General features: G+C 43.6%; 1 protein-coding gene and 1 pseudogene across 1 annotated transcript in view; both read left to right on the forward strand.

Annotated features, from left to right (window-relative positions):
• The window catches only part of LOC129697201 (XK-related protein 6-like), a 357,932-nt gene that overhangs the window by 266,944 nt on the left and 77,114 nt on the right, over positions 1-13,874 (forward strand).
• On the forward strand, positions 2,270-2,382 carry LOC129697755 (U2 spliceosomal RNA; annotated as a pseudogene).

Here is a 13,874-nt window from a genome sequence, read left to right on the forward strand (position 1 = left end):
TGTGCCAAAAGCCTTTTTGATGCCCTCCTCTTGCACCTATTTTCTATGATTCTACGTAAAAAGGAAAGGCAAGTCTTACAACAGTATTGTAAACTCACAATTGTATGACTTATTCAAAGGCTGTTTGCAGAATGAGTGCTGTCAGTAAATTTTGTCAGTAAACTTAAGTTTTTAAAGTTTGCAGCTTACTTAGGTTAGTCTGTACGAACTGCATACTGGAATACTGAACTGCACATCAGTAAGACTGTAGCTAATTTTACTTCGGAGTCACGTGAGTGACTACATGAAGAGCCCGCCAGTACGCTTGCGTGTCATTATCGCTACACGCATTGCAACGAGTCATTGGGGGAGGAAGGACGTTCCTCCCAAATGGCAGGTTTGGAAACCTGCAACAGTAGGTAAGAGAACTTTGTTTCTTTTTTACTTACCTTTGTTTACAGGAAGGCTGTGGAAAGCTGGCGGGGGAGAGCTGCTATATAGGAGCAGGCAGCCAGCAACGGCCAGTGGCATGACAATCTCCCTTGGCGGGAGCCGGTGCGACTTCAGCTCCAGTAAAGGTACGGGTCGCCGACAACCGGTGGAGCACTCGGGAGCCGTCAATCTGACGACTCGGAAAACAGCCCAAGGACCTACAGGGTAAGGAGCGCTACATGGGTCCGTGGGGCTGAGGGATAAAAATAGCAGCGAGCGGTCGGTGGCCGTGAGCACCGGGTACGCGTTGGAGCTGCTGGGCCTGCGTCGCGAGCGGCCAGTTCCCCGAGAGGACTGCACCGCGTTGGAGCACCGCAGGCCCAAGTGGGAAAGCAGCGGCACAGTGGGGAGCACTGCACCGCGTTAAAACCACCATACCTGCGGTTGCGAGCGGCCAGCTCCCCGAGAGGACTGAACCGCGTTGGAGCACCGCAGGCTAACGGTAGTACGGGCGGCTCAGTGCCGTGAGCACTGCACCGCGCTTTGGAGCACCGCAGGCCAACGGCACTACAGGGGACTCAGTGCCCGTGAGCACTGCAACGCGTTGACACTGCGGGACCTGCACCTGCGAGAACATACCGCGTTTGCAGCGATGCAGGTCCAAAAAAGAAGAACTAATCCTCGAGTGGGTAAGTCCCATAGCAGCACCTTATACAGGGCTGTAGCTCACTTCTACTATTATAGGGAAGTGCTGGAGGAAAAGACAGACTTAGGGAGAAGGAAGCAGCACCTTTTTTATAGGGCTATAATTATGCTTCTCTCCCTCCAGTAGACTCTTTTGTCAGAAGAGTGCTGGGGTCTAGTCTAGGGCAAACCCTGGACAGGTAAACAGATGTAAGAACTGTAATAATGAGGTGATGCTTTTTCTAGTCACAAAGTACATAGAGTGCATTATTGGTCCTTTCCTGATAGAAATACAGGAATACTTATGTTGTGACTGAAGGATTTAGCAGTCCATAAATTTACTGACAAATACCATTCCCATCTGGGAAGTCACATGGGATGTCTGTCTATGTTTCAGGGGGAACAACAGTACAGCTGTGAGTAAAGCTAACTGGGAAAGATCTACAAACCAGGTTAGAAACCAGCATAGACCATATGTTTCTATCTACTACAGGGGAAAACATTAGCTGACACCATAGCGGTCACTTGCCACTGGGGATTGTAAATCCCTGAATGTACTAAACTAATCAATTTATGCATCTGGCTACATCCAACCGGGATTGACACGGGCCTGTGTAAACCCGAAACCTCCTAGCAATATCTTTTTATTTGGAGGTGACCGATCTAGAAGGCCAAGGAGTTGGAAAATGAAGCCAAATTGGAGCTCATCTAAACGTCCAAACATCATCCTCAAAGGTATCGCCCCTATATCTGAAGATGTGTACACCCACAACACACGGCCTCGGGGATCCAGATGAAAACAGTAAAACCAGAAGGAAGCAAGGAGGTTGGTGCGAGAAGACATCGAATAAATAATTTTTTGACACTCGTATCTTAAACAGTATCCGGGGATACACAATAGAATTTTACAACACGTAATCTTCTAGTCCAGCTGATATATCGAGAGAGGGATATTGGGCTATAGTATTTGCTGATGTTTCTACACGATATGGAACACCAGATGCCGATCTACTCGTATCCAGACATAATCACCAATTACCAAATATGTCATATGGGATACAGACACTGGACATCAGCAACGGATGGGTTTTAGCTGCATTGTAAGGGAAGAATTATTATCTACGCATTCCCTTCCTAACAAAATAGGATATGGCGCTTGACGCATCAAACATAGATCAGATCTCGGCTTTTTGGCCAAGATCAAGCATAATATCTGTTTTTTTTTAATCAGTTTAGATATCTGATATGTCCCTTATCTAGGGACCATATATTAAAAAATAAATAAATAAATAAATAAAATAATACGATATATTCGTTAAGAACGGAAACCTTTTCTATTGTAAAGTATATTCGTTTTAAGAACGAAAATGGCAAGCATTGATTCAAAGGATGCTTACTATTTTCAGTACCCATAACAGGTGACCACGGACGTTATTTTATCTAATTGGATGGCTCAGCTCTAGCAGTATAGAGCACTACCTAATGTGTTTACATTAGCACCTGGGTTATTTACAAAATATAACAACCAGACACACAATGGTAATGGAAACTTAGGACGGGCTGAACAAACGGTAACAGCCACTTAACAATTATTGGAAACTAGGATTCATTATCCATCCAATTAAATCAAAATTAAAGCCTTCAAACTAAAGGGATTATTTGGGGTTCACCAATAACTCAGTTCCTCATGTCAGTAACTTTGCCAACAGAGGTTACAACCTTAACAAAGGCATACAGCAAAATCATTGACATGAGGATAAACCATCCATCAGACTGGTAGCAAGAATTGGCAACAGGTGGTACTGGGAATATGGGTTCCAGCCACATAATTCAGACCCTTACATTATAAAGATTACAGAGGGCCAAAATATGAGCTCTTAAAATTAATGGTGATCATTTCGATAGAATGATGAAGCCATACAGAAGCCATATTGGAACTAAATGGTGGAAAGATAACATTGGGCATTGCTCCAATCCTATCATTGTCAGCAACCAGTCTATGGTCCTACATATGCATGCTATGCACTAGGATGGTGTGTTACCAATTCCATCTCCAGCTGTGGAGGAAGATGGAATCCACAGGAAGCATCATTATTACTAACACTGGGCATAACTACCTGGAAATGTTGGGTGTTTTTTCATGGCCTAAAGTCATGTTGCTCTGGAATATGTTAAACAGGTTATTAGATTATAAATTAACAATACTACTGTGGTAGCACATATCAACTGTGGTAGCACATGGGTGAAAGGGAATCTACATCATGTAACTATCTGGCCAACACAATTTGGCAACCTCATCAGTAGGGGTGTTTTTAATAGTACCCCACTGACCTACCCAACCATGGTTCTCGGTGGTACTGGGAATGAGATTAGAACCATGCAGCACCGTCCTAAACAGACGATGAAGTATGGGGGAAAACCACTCGTGCCATGAACATATAAATCGCTTAAATCGTAGAGTCTGAAAGCGCCGCTATTACATCTGGGACTGACGGCCAGAGCAATGGACATGATCACAGCGGGCCACAGACAATCAACCTAAAGACAATGTCTAAAATACATAAACTAATGGGAGATGTGTTGCAACCATAATACATCATCCAGCCTGTTTGGCAGCTTTGTTAACCGACAGGGGCTTAGTATTAGTGACATCAACTGTGCCAGAAGTGGTCCATCTACTTACCTATGGCAAGAGAACGGAACAACAGCTTATGGGGGCACTTTTATGGGAATTCCCCAAAGACCGGGTATTCCCAAATATGGGACATCAGCATCGTCTTAACGTTGTTAAAGAACTGGGCTCCAGCCACAGCGCTGTCATTACAGGTTTTGACATTTTACAAAACTGTCATGCTGATGGCTTAGGTCACGGCACTAAGGACTCAGTCCCTACCAAATTAAGGCTGGATAACTAGACCAGTTCACCTGGCAACTTACATTTCTATATTCAGGAATTAGGGAACTAAACAGACAGGGGTCAGCGGGCCTTAAAATAACATTTTTAGAGCCTACCCTACAGATGATTGACTGTGTTGTGAGACATCTACAAATATACATGGAACAAACCAAGACCATCAGTGGCACAGAAGAGGAACTTTTCATCAACTACAGACAGCCTCATTAAAGAATAACAGGCCAGACCAGCTAAATGGCTAACATAGTATTGACCAAAGTTGGTGTAAACACTAACTGGGTTAAAATCTCACTCCACCAGGCTGCAGCAACGTCGGCAGCATTTAAATTGGAGGTTTCCTATGGATAAAATCCTCAGGACTGCAGGATGGCCATCGGAAAGAACATTCTAAAGATTATACAAACCAGTAATGGAAACTGGAATTTTTTCAGAAACATTGTTAAGTTTCTATACCATAATTTACCCCAAAAAACAGGGGTTATCAATTATTATTAACTTTATGGTTATTTATATATATCATATTGATGTTTAATATGTTATCACTATTCTCCCCAAAACCAAGGCAGACGTGATGATGGACTCGTTCCACGGCTTGAATCACAGAAGCTTTGAAATCTTCATGTAGTCACTCGCGTGACTCCGAAGTAAAATAGTAAGATTAAACGAGAACTTACCAGTTCGAAGTTTGATCTGTATTTTATGAGGAGTAACGTTGAGGGAATACATGCCCTCCGCTCCCACCCTTGATCATAAACACGACTGGTATCTTTTCTCTAATCTTACTATGCTTAAGTCATTACAGGTATCTGTGATTCACTCCGCTGCTTTGAAGAATGACACGCAAGCGTACTGGCGGGCTCTTCATGTATTCCCTCAACGTTACTCCTCATAAAATACAGATCAAACTTGGAACTGGTAAGTTCTCGTTTAATCTTACTATTCTGACTTTTTAGGATCAAAAGGGAAATGAATGAGGCAGTGACAGAAGCAGGAGAGACAGCTGCTTCCCCTCATGGACCTTCCTCAACACCATCTGCTTTAATCTGTCATTTTCACACCTTACCCTTTCATATCTCTAGACTCCCTCTCTCCCCACTCCCAGTCTGAAGAAGGGTCTCGACCTGAAACACCACTCATTCCTTCTCTCCAGAGTTTCCGCCTGACCCTCTGAGTTACTCTAGCATTTTGTGTCCATCCCCTCATGGACCCGCAGCTCCACAGGAAAGGCCAACGTGGCCACATTGGTTGCACAGGCAGGGGTGACCTTACTATCTTGTTAACGTTGTTAGTACATTTCCAGGTGAATAGGTGGTATGGTGGACAGTGAGGGAGGATTTGTAAGTTTACAACAGGATTTAGATCAGTTGGAAAGGTGAGCAAAGGAATGGCAAATGGAATGTTATTTCTGACACGTGTGAGGTGTTGCACTTTGGTATCTCAAACCAGGGCAGGACTTGCACAGTAAACAGTAGAGCCACGGAGAGTGTTGCAGAACAGAGAAATTCTTTTGTGTGGCCACAGAGTACTGTGTACAATTCATTGGTGTGGCCACTGAGTACTGCTTTGGTGATATCCTTGCGTTTTGAAGCTGATGTTCAGATTGACAGCTAGGAGACAGGCATGCCACTTAAAACAAGGCTGTCAGCACCATGGGCTGCACAATGGGTAAGGTCCACCGCAGTAGAAGCAAAGTAATCTAATAATCATTGAGCGAGGCATCAGTATGCTGGAGCTGCGTTACGGGCAGATCTGGAGTTCTCCTGTATGCTGGTACTGAATGCCAAGCTCTGTACAGCAATGGAAGGCTAATTACAGAGAGCCTGAGCGGCCTCATAAGGCGAGGCTGAAGAATATGATGCAGCCAATACCACTGGAACAGCAAAGACTGCAGGCGAGGATGCCTGAGATATTTTCATTATTGTGTAGTTCAGTTGGGTCCATCAACCCATTCTTCTGACATCCAAATGCTAAACCCACTCTCCCCTCAGCCTCACGTCCCCTCTCTCAATACACACTGGCCTACAAATGGCTGTGCTTGCTTTTCACATGGTTTGGCCACTTGCCAAGGAACTAACCAAAATTATAACAGATCAGAAGGTCATAGAAGAAGATACTATCTACATGGGTCAGAAGAGCAATGGTATAATAATACTCGAATGTTGTTGCAACACCCTTTCGTTCTGACAGATTTCAATCTTTTGCATTCTCTTCGTCCCATTTGTGCACAGCCCAACACTTGTAGCTACAGCAGAGATAGAGAAGAGCTGTTCAGATCTCCGCACTGACTGCTGAGATGTTCTGGGCCAGCTTGCCCGAAGTTTTGGTATCTTTAGGGTGCATTACCATCAAATGTCTGACCAGCACCTCTGCAGGAACATATTTGGCCATTGGAGCACAAGGCCACAAGAGAGGTTCTAATTGGCTGTGGAAATCGGGGGTGCTGGTTTGTGCAGGAATGGAGGGCCACACGTGAGCACAACAAATGCTTTGATTGGAGCCCTCACTTCTTGCCATCATCCTTCGCACGGACCTACCCGCTTCCCTGCAAGCAATAATCTGGTGAACACTTTGCCACGTTGATCAATGATCAATGCCTCGGGGTAATGCATGTTATCCAACGCTGAGTTCCCAGCGGGCAAGCTGCTGTTAAGGCCAATATGCACTCACTTAGCTTTTGATACTACATGCAGGTTGTGGATTAAAAACCTTCAAAACCATACCAGCCATGCTCGAGAGATTCCTCTAATCTCTGCATGAATGCACAGTGAGGTTGGGAAGTCAGCCAGACTCTCACGCACTACATCCTGTCGCTCAGAGGATCTTACTCATTGACAATCCCTGAAATAACCACTGGGCAGAGCTTGCACAGCCCCACGCCCATTAAAGTGTACACTCTATCACTGTTCCATGTTTTTGCCATCTGCTTTCGCTCACTTCTAATGTGTGAGTCACCTGGTAGAAACCTTATTATCTTTCTTATAGGTCTCACTAGCATGTCTGTATCTTAGCTGCTGCATCTCTGCATGAATCATCTACTGATTCATCATAAGAATGACTGATAGCGTTTGAAGTGTTAACATCATCATCCCCAACACTTCTTCCCCACAGTTATCAGGCTTCAGAACAGATCTTCCATAAGCTAGGGTATAGTCTGATTCTTTGCTACCTATTTGTGGACATTTGACTTTTGTTTCTGGAATTGTTGCACTATAATGCTGAGAACTATATTCTGCACACTGTACTATCATTTTCCTTTCACTCCACCTATTGTACTTGTGTTTGGCTTGGTTGTATTTATGTGACGTATTACCTGATAGCATGCAAAATAAAGCTTTTTTTTTGTATCTTGGTACATGTGACAATAATAAACCTAAACCCTACAGTATCCCTCGAGTAGCATGAATTTAAGAAGCAAAGTACAAAGCACAACATCTACACTACACAAGAAATCAAAGATGGATTTTTGAATTATAAACAGAAATGTCGGAAGTATATCAGAGGTCAGACAGTACCTGCAAAAGGGAAGCAGAAGGCTACAACTTGGTGGAGAATTCCAGACTTTCAATTGCTTTGCTGTCAGCATTTAACCTTGCAGTTATCTGCAATTTCTTTGCAAATGTGGGAGTTCCTGACTGCTGTCCAAGCTCTGCTGGTGATTTCTCAGCTGATTCCATGGGGAGTGTATTAGAAGTGCAGAGATTTGCTGAGTTCCTCAGGACTGACTGAGGATTTTCAGAAGCATTGAAAGCGTGTGTTCTTTGACAGATGGGAAAGCCAGCTGGATCTGCGAGCCGTCAGAGTTTCTTGGGCTGTTTGTGTGCAGAGCTTGTTCTGGATGGCCAACATGACCAATATATTACATCTAGTAAGATGCTGACACTATAGATGACTTCGACAATTTGAATCTGGACTTATCTTTCTACAGATTCATCTCACTTTGGTCCCTACCCACAACGTCACCTATCCATGTTCTCCAGAGATGCTGCCTGACTTGCTGAGTTACACCAGCACTTTGTGTCCACAATATTTTTCATTTTTTAAAGGATGGATTTCAACTGAGAAGTACTATTTGTTACAACTGACAATTGCAGGTAAACATCAATGCCCATTGTACAAATGTAAGTTTTAGCTGGATCCAATGTAATCTGCAGAGAACACTAGAAAGTCAGATTATCTGTATCATCATTTTACTAATAATCTTTCAGGTTAAGTTTTCGGTTGTTCTGCTCTATCTGAAGAAGACCATCTGCCATGATTCTACTTGAGCTCTGTAGGTTCTGAGGTGACTGGCAAGGCCCGCGTGGGAACTGCAGTCTTTTCCATTGGTGGGGCGGGAGGTGCTTGGTGACGGGAAGAATGAGATGTTGCACCTTCTCACTGTTGGGAATATTGGACCAGTGGAGGATGCTGTCATCACTGATATTCATGTTCATAAGTGATAGGAGCAGAAATAGGCCATTTGGCCCATCAATCTACTCCGCCATTCAATCATGGCTGATCTATCTTTCCCTCTCATTCCCATTCTCCTGCCTTCTCCCCATAACCCCTGATACCTACTAATCAAGAATCTGTCAATCTCCGCCTTAAAATATCCATTGACTTAGCCTGCACAGCCTTCTGTGACAAAGAATTCCACAGATTCACCATCCCCTGACTAAAGAAATTCCTCCTCATCTCATTTCTAAAGGTATAATCCTGTTATTCTGTGGCTATGGCCTCTGGTCCTAGACTCTTCCACTAGTGGAAACATCCTCTCCCCCTCCACTCTATTATTTCACTATTTGGTAAGTTTCACTGAGGTTCCCCCTCATCCTTCTAAACTCCAGAGTATAAGCCCAGTGCTGTCAAACGGTTATCATATGTTAATCCAATCATTCCTGGGATCATTCTCGTGAACCTCCTTTGGACCTTCTCCAATGCCAGCACATCCTTCTGCCAGTGGATTTGAAGGATTTTGCAGAGACAAGTTTGGTGGTACCTTTCCAGTGCTATGGGCAATCTAAAACTCATGAGTAAGTGTTCACGAGATTAGGGATCATCGCTGCTCAATAGATTGCAAACTTTGTGCCCAGTTTGATCTTAAATCAACCTTCTCATCAGATGGTCACAAGCTGTGCTGTCACTTTGAAGGTGGTGGTGAAGTTCATCACTGATTGCCTTCACCAATGGAGGCTCCTAAGACAGGACAAATGGTGGATATTTTGCAGTCCTTTTTGTGGACCTTTATTGTGGTCCAGGATGAAGCTGTATAGGAGACAGATTAACTGAGGACCTTTGTACTGAGGATGTTAACTGTAAGTTTCATCCTACCTGCTGGGAAATTCAATTGAAATTAATTACATTGCCCAAATGTTTAAAGTGCATCTCAAGATTTCTCAAAAAGGAGCCCCTGAAACTAAAATTTCACAATGTCAGGATTTCAAACCGCAATACAGAATTTCTAGGTTCTGCTGAGATGTGTCAGTGTTAATTTTGTCTTTCCATGAAGGGTGAGTAGAAAAGCCCATGGGTGGAGATGATTTCTTTCTGTTGTGTTCATGTCTACCATTCTACTGGAAGCAAAACATTCCAATAGTTTGGTTTCCTGAGGGGAAGGGGGTGAGTATAAGGTATTAAGCTTTACATATTTTTGTAATTTACAAATCTACATTGAGTAAAGAGAGGAATAGCTACAACCGGTAGGTTCAATCAGCTGAAAGAATGTATGTATATTTGCTCTACCTAAGTGTGTTTATTCTCTATTTGGTGAAATATTGTTTTTCTTTGATGAGGATACACTTTTTTTGGTTTGCTGCTAAAGGGTGAATAATATTATTCTTAATAGATTTAAATGGTTTTTAGTCAAAAAGCTGCTGAGTACAAATTGTCTACGGGAACTTCATGATAAATCAAATAATTAATCTCCTTTTTTGTGCTTCATGCAATTGAATTGTCACTTCACCAGCAGGATTTACTACATAGATTTATAATTTTATAATGGTGGAAAATATAAATATAATGATATATATATATTTTATTGCTTTTATAATCTGCAGAAACTTAATGCCTTTTGTGTATTTTAGGGAAATCAGACTTTCGGGAGTAACAACAATTCACAGACTTCGCAGTTTAGCGATGGATTACCTGTCATTTCATCTGTGAGAGTGGTGAAGTTATAACTTATTTGCTTGAAGGAGGAGAAAAGAACAGTTATATGATTTATCGTATATTGCATAAATATAGAGAATGCCAGCAACATTAAACAAGTCAGGCATCATCTGTGGAAACAGTTAACATTTTTATTGATTGCACATAATGCTTACACTTTATCAAATACAGTATAATTGTAAACCACTTAAGCAGCAATAGACAAAGTAAAATATGTCTAAAACAAATATATTGATTTATATAAAATATTGATTAAACAAACAAACTACATCTGACATGCCACAACATACTTTGGGTAACTTAAGGAGCTTGTCAAGAGTGCATAGATACATAGACAATAGGTTCAGGAGTTCGGCTCTTTGAGCCAGCACCGCCATTCAATGTGATCATGGCTGATCATCCACAATCAGTACCCCGTTCCTGCCTTCTCCCCATACCCCTTGATTCCGCTAGGAGGTCTATCTAACTCTCTTTTGAATGCATCCAGTGAATCTGTGAGTATGACTCTTGCGAATGATAAAACCAGAAGGTGTTTGCATTACTTGTTTAATTTTTTTAAATTAAGGAGTTCTACCACTCCTTTACATTTAAGAAGGGGACAGTTCCAGCAGCGAGACCAAGAACCAAAACAGATCTAACTGTAGCCAAAATACTGCAGATGGTTTAATTTACACTAAGGACAGCTTTTTATTGCATGGCAGCTAAATACGAGGTGTTTCAAACACTTATAAAGTTCTCTTTCAGAAAAGGCAGGACTCCGATTGTTATCATACTATATTCATAGCATTGCCATCCTTTCAAGTACGTGAGGCCCAAATTAAAAAAAAAATTAAATTGAATTTGATTTTCTTGCGAGATCTTACTGTGAGAATCTTAGACAAATCCTTTGTTGCAATGAGTACACTAATTGTTTAAGAAATCATGATTGTAATTCATAACATTCTTGCCATAAATTATTTAAACCAGTAATACAATACAAGAGAAGGCATTGTTAACTTTAACTTTAATTCACAATTCCATTGTTTTTAAGAAAATTGTTGTACCATTTGGGTCAAGTGGTGGCATTTATTTCACATTTGATGCCAGTGCATATCTCTTGGAAACATCCATTGTGTTCTGGAGTTTATTTTATTTTTATTTACAGTCTGGTCTACACTGATTCATAAAGAATCTTAACTTTGAGCTGTTGTGGGATCAGGAAGCAATGTTGAAGACCAGAGAATTTATATGTCAAGAGTGTTTTATTGTCATATGTCCCAGATAGAACGATGACATTCTTACTTGCAGCACAACAGAATATGCAATCATAATAAATAATATAACAAAACTCAGGAAAAAAAGAACAAACAATAACAGTACAATAATAATAATAGTCTATTGTAGTTCATAGCTTATGAGGTTGTAGTGTTTAATAGCCTGATGGCTGTAGGGAAGATGCTGTTCCTGAACCTGGACGTTACAATTCTCAGGCTCCTGTATCTTCTTCCTGATGGCAGTGGTGAGATGAGTGTGTGGCCAGGATGGTGTGGGTCTTTGATGATGTTGGCTGCCTTTTTTGAGGCAGCGACTACAATAGATCCCTTCGATGGTGGGGAGATCAGAGCCGGTGATGGCCTGGGCAGTGTTTACAACCTTTTGCAGTCTTTTCCGTTCGTGGACGTTCAAGTTGCAGAACCAGGCCACGATGCAACCAGTCAGCATGCTCTCTACTGTGCACCTGTACAAGTTCAAGAGAATCCTCTTTGACGTACCAAATCTCCATAATCTTCTCAGGAAGTAGAGGCGCTGATGTGCTTTCTTTATGATTGGATCAGTGTGCTGGGTCCAGAAAAGATCGTCGAAAATATGCACGCTCAGGAATTTGAAGTTTTTGTCTCTCTCCACCATCGTCCCATTGATGTAAACAGGATTGTGGGTCCTCAACCTTCCTCTTCCTAAATCCACAATCAGTTCTTTGCTTTTGCTGATATTGAGAGCCAGGTTGTTGTGCTGGCACCATATGGTCAGTGGGTCGATCTCACTTCTATACTCAGGCTCATCTCCATCTGTAATTCGTCCCACAATGGTGGTGTCGTCAGCGAACTTGAAAATGGAGTTCACACTATGTCCGGCTACACAGTCATGAGTATAAAGTGAGTAGAGCAGGGGGCTGAGCACGCAGTCTTGAGGTGCTCCCGATTATCACTGAGGATGAAGTGTTTCTACCAATTCTGTGGATGAGTAAGTCGAGGATCCAATTGCAGAGGGATGCGCAGAGACCCAGTTTCATAATCAGCTTTTTTTTTTGTATCAAAATATTATTAATTTAATTTCAACACAATACAAAAACCAAATAAAACAAAACTGTGATGACATACCCCGGTGACATCCCCATGTACCGGGGGATTCAAGATCATCGACAGTGGGGGCGTCTATCACTCCACCAGTTGGGCCCAGAGTGGACTCTGGTGCACCAGACTCAGGGATTCCCTCTGGAGCCAGATCCTGAGGGAGAGAAGGGCTGGTTTCCCCAACCCCCTTCCCACCTACAGGTTCTACCTCCAGAGGCGTGCTCTGCGCCTCGTCCTGGTTGGGTTGCTCCTGGGCTTCCTCGGGTGCCTGATGCGGGACTCCCTCCACAACAGGAATCTCCCCCTGCTCCATATCACTCGAGTGGTCCCCATGGCCACCCTCCCCAGAATCCCCTCCAGAGCATGGGACCAGGGCCTGAACCAGAGCGTGGGAGTCTTCCTCCACCACAGTACTCCCCTCCCTGCTGAGGATTCCCGTTCGTCCCCCTTCCGCTCCTCCCTGGAAAGATTCCTCCTTCTCTTTTTCGATGGGGAGGAGCTCACAGACTCTGGGGTCACATGAGCAACCTTCCTCTGTGGCACCCCCTACTCCTGCCCGATCCCCACTGCCCCTGACTGGATTATGGGGCTTGCAGACTCCCTAATGGGAGGTGACGGGATGGGTGGATCATTCTTGTCTCTGAGGGTTTTGTTTCCCAGGTGCTTCACCTTCGTCTCCACCTTGCCCACATTCTTTTGACCCTCTCCACCCCACCCGCGCTCTGCGCATACCCAGGGATATCGGGGTGATGTCTGTGAGTACCTTTCCCAGGGTGTGAAGGTGGGGAAGGAGGGTCTCATTTGTGATGCAGGGCGGGACGTTGGAGAGGACCACCCGCGGCGAAGTGGTCACCAAGGGTTCGACCTGTAAGAATGTTCCCCCCCCAATGAGATCCCTTTACTCAATGCCGCGTTCACCCCCTCAACAGACTCGAGGAAGAACACGGCCTTCCCAAACATCCTGCCCACATACAGGACACTTACTGTACCTGCTGTTTTTGCGAGCCTGCGCTGGGACGGGTATTCCCTTACCGTTGGCAGCTCCAGCTCCGCTGCTGTTGGGAGATCCTGCTTGTCCGATCGGGCCTTGATTCCAGGTTCCATGGAGGTCTCCCCGGTGTTTCCAGAAACAGTACCTGCAATCCTCCGCTGGGTCGGGGATTCTCCGAGTCGGCAACTCCTGCAGCTGCGGGAGATTGCAATATCGCTAGTGTTTTTAAATGCACTGGCAGCTTGTTCATTATGGAGCTGGTTTCTACTGTTTCTTTAATCCAGGTCAGCTGTGAAAGACTATATCTGATTGTGTTCTGTTGCGCTGCTGGCAAAATATCGCCGCAGGCAGGCGCCATTTCCAGTCTTCTGGAAATATGTGAGCAGAACCCTGTGCA

The sequence above is a fragment of the Leucoraja erinacea genome, chromosome 5, assembly GCF_028641065.1.
Source record: "Leucoraja erinacea ecotype New England chromosome 5, Leri_hhj_1, whole genome shotgun sequence".
Taxonomy (NCBI): domain Eukaryota; kingdom Metazoa; phylum Chordata; class Chondrichthyes; order Rajiformes; family Rajidae; genus Leucoraja; species Leucoraja erinaceus.